General features: G+C 61.3%; 1 pseudogene; it reads right to left on the reverse strand.

Annotated features, from left to right (window-relative positions):
• Positions 1–259: 259 nt before the first annotated feature.
• On the reverse strand, positions 260–2,899 carry LOC149137621 (large subunit ribosomal RNA; annotated as a pseudogene).
• Positions 2,900–3,609: the final 710 nt, after the last annotated feature.

Raw genomic sequence — 3,609 nt, forward strand, 5'->3', positions numbered from 1 at the left:
CCGAACGCCTGCCGCGCGTCGCGGTGCAACGACCGCACGACCCCACGCAAGGCGGGAACAGAGGGCCGCGAGCACCGACGCGACGGCGAGCTCAAAGCCGTGTCGCTCCAGCAGCGCGACGCCGAGCGAACGGCGAAGCAACCGCCGCGCGGGAGCGCAGCGACACACACGGCCCGACCGACCCGGTCCTCGGAGCCAATCCTTCTTCCGAAGGTACGGATCCATTTTGCCGACTTCCCTTACCTACATTGGCGCTATCGACGAGAGGCTGTACACCTTGGAGACCTGCTGCGGATGGTGGGTACGGACCGACTCGAGAGCTGCGAATCGTTACGGACCCGGATTTTCCAGGGCCGCCGAGAGCGCACCGGACGCCGCCCGAGACGCGGCGCTCTACAGGTACCATATCCGTATCTCCGGACGAGCCGATTCCACGGACGCGGTCCTTTACGAAGAAGAGAGAACTCTTCCCGGGGCTCCCGGCAACGTCTCCGGGCTCGCTTGCGTTGCCGCTGCTTCGCCCGACCGCCGGCTTCGACGACAAACGCGCTGCTAGGAGCGGCGCGCTGCGTTCCCACCGCCGGACGGGCACTCTCCGAGTTCGGGTTCGGGAATATTAACCCGATTCCCTTTCGATGCGAGGCCGGCCGCATCTGCTATTATATTTGCTACAACCGCTTTCGTGACGGATCCGGCGCCTTTCGTGGAAGCTTTCGCCCGCTTCTTAGGACCGACTGACCCGTGCTCGACCGCCGTTGGCACGGAACCCTTCTCCACTTCGGTCTTCGAAGGTCTCGTTCGAATATTTGCTACTACCACCGAGATCTGCACCCGCGGTCGGCTTCACCCGGGCTCGCGCCCGCGGCTTCCATGCACGCCGCGGCGCCCTCCTACTCGACCGGGCATCGGAAAGTCGCCTCGCCGGCGATCGCGCAAACTGTCGCCCGGCCGGTCCGGCATCGGTCGCTCGCTCCAGCGCCATCCATTTTCGGGGCCGGTCGATTCGGCAGGTAAGTTGTTACACACTCCTGAGCGGATTCCGACTTCCGTGGCCACCGTCCTGCTGTCTATATCGACCGACACCCTTTCGGGGATCTAATGGGCGAAGCGTAGGGCACCTTAGCCGGACGTTCGGTTCATCCCACATCACCAGTTCTGCTTACCAAAAGTGGCCCACTTGGCACCGTGCATTCGTCGCAAGAAACGCGCAAAATAATAAAATTATCATTATTCCCAACGATTCGTAAACGGCCGCCTCCGTTCGGGAGAGGAGTAGCGGCCCGTTTCGCCCGTTCCGAGTTCGAGAGTAGATCGAGGCCGTCAACGTCCCCGGGGCCTCCAGTCGTTCGCTTTACCGGACGGAATTGCGTGTCGTTCTCCTGCTGGCGCCAGCTATCCTGAGGGAAACTTCGGAGGGAACCAGCTACTAGACGGCTCGATTGGTCTTTCGCCCCTACACCCGGTTCCGACGATCGATTTGCACGTCAGAGGCGCTTCGGACTTCCACCAGAGTTTCCTCTGGCTTCGTCCCGACCGGGCGTGGATCGCCATCTTTCGGGTCCCCGGCCGCCTGCTACACTTGAGTCGGAGCGGGAACGCGCGCTTTCGAGCGCGAACGCGCGGGCCCGACCCGGGAACGATGCTTCGAAACGCCGCGTGTTACAAAAAAAGAAGCGAGCCGCCGCCACCACCACCGCTGATGCTGCAACAACCGACGAGATTAGACGACGGCGCCAGCAACTGCGGCGGCTGCTGCGACAGCGGCCCAACTCCCTTCCCCCGAGCGGCGACGTGTCACGTTCTCGCTTTCGCTGTGCCGTCGGAGTTCGCAAAGTGAAAGGCTCCAACGACTCGCAGTCGACTGGGACTCCTCGGTCCGTGTTTTAAGACGGGTCGGGTAGGTTGCCGATGCTCGTCGCTGACCGGCAGCAGCGGGCGGCTTTTCGGGCGATCCCGCCGACTCCTCCAACAACCACCGCTCCTGCTGCTGTAGCACCACGCGCAAAGACGAGGAGCAAGTAGAAGAAGTAGTAGAAGAAGAAGGAGCAGGCGGGCGGCCGCGTCGCTTTCGCGACTCGCTGCGTCGTGAGTGCTGAGGGCGAGGTGCGTTAGCCCGTCTCCGTCGGTTAGCCGTGCCTGCGCTTTCGTGGAGCGACGGGCCCGGTCGAGAGAAGCGCGTGGATCCCGACGTCGGTCGGTCCCCGCGTGAACGGGTTCCGGACGCCGAGGCGCTCGTCTGCGACCTGCGGACGCCGCGCGCCTACCGGCCCGACGGGAACGGGTCGCGACGACGGATCGGAGGGGAAGTGCGTCCGATGCCGGCGCCACGGAAATCGAGCGCCGACGAGGCGGCAGACGACCGCCCGCGGAAACGAGCGGCCGCCACCGACGCGTTCGTCGGCGACGACGGCGCCTTAGGAGGCGGGGGTGAAAGTGGCAGCGGACTGAGTCTCCTCGCGATCGCGGTGAGCGGTCCTACCCGTTTACCCCTGGGCGGTTTCACGGTCTCTTGAACTCTCTCTCCAAAGTTCTTTTCAACTTTCCCTCGCGGTACTTGTCGGCTATCGGACTCGTCCCCGTATTTAGCCTTGGATGGAGCTTACCACCCGCTTTGGGCTGCGTTCCCAAGCAACCCGACTCTCGGGCCGAAAAGAAACACCGCCGATCGCCGCCGGCTCCGAATGGGCCTGGCACCCGCTCTGGGCAGCCCCGATCGAGGGGACTCCGAACCTAGCCGGGCGAAACGATCGACCGTGTACGACCCTTGCGCCACAGCTCTCGACGACCGGCGCGGCCGACGAGATTCGGCGTTGGGCTTCTCCCGGTTCACTCGCCGTTACTTAGGGAATCCCGGTTGGTTTCTTTTCCTCCGCTTAGCGATATGCTTAAGTTCGGCGGGTAGTCTCGTCCGAGTCGAGGGCAGCATTAGCTTAGAAAAAAAAAAAAGTGTGATAGTTATGTCGTTATGCTTCCTTCTCTCTCTGCTGTAGCAGTAGCAGCTGCCGACCGCGCAGTTTTCACCCAGCCTGCGTCCGCCCGAATACAGTGCGCTAGGCCGACGGTGCTGCACGCTTTGCGGCTCCACGAACCTCAATATCTCTCTCGTCTTCCTTCCTGGCGTCGGCCGGCCAACATCGCCGCCGCCGCCTCCTCCTCGTTTGTTCAATCTACTGTCAGCTATTTTTGGGCTGATACCATTCCACAGCCCCCTCCGACGCTACCGCGGCCGACTCTTCCGTTTATATAACTATCACAGCTGGAACTGATAGTTTTATGGGCAAGAAAAAAAAAAAAAAAAAGCCCAAGAAAGGATCACAGCGACGATCATTGAGAAATCAGTTAAATCATCTAAATGTAAAAGTCAGTCTGGTGAGCCACTGATTAACCGGCTGCAGATATGGCTCTTTATCCGCCACCGGGGTGGATAGAAGGGTTAGAACTAAAATGTTCCCGCCATTTCCGTTTGAGCCCGACGTAGATGGGCAATACGCCCGGCATTGACCTCCAGGCACCACCCCGCCTGGGGGTCACCAGTTTCTACGGCCCCTGGCTACCGTATGTTTTTAAACTTATTAGTTATTTATATATTGCAACACGCAGGCGGCAGTT

Source organism: Octopus bimaculoides, chromosome 1 (assembly GCF_046866305.1).
Source record: "Octopus bimaculoides isolate indiv1 chromosome 1, ASM4686630v1, whole genome shotgun sequence".
In the NCBI taxonomy this organism is placed as follows: Eukaryota; Metazoa; Mollusca; class Cephalopoda; order Octopoda; family Octopodidae; genus Octopus; species Octopus bimaculoides.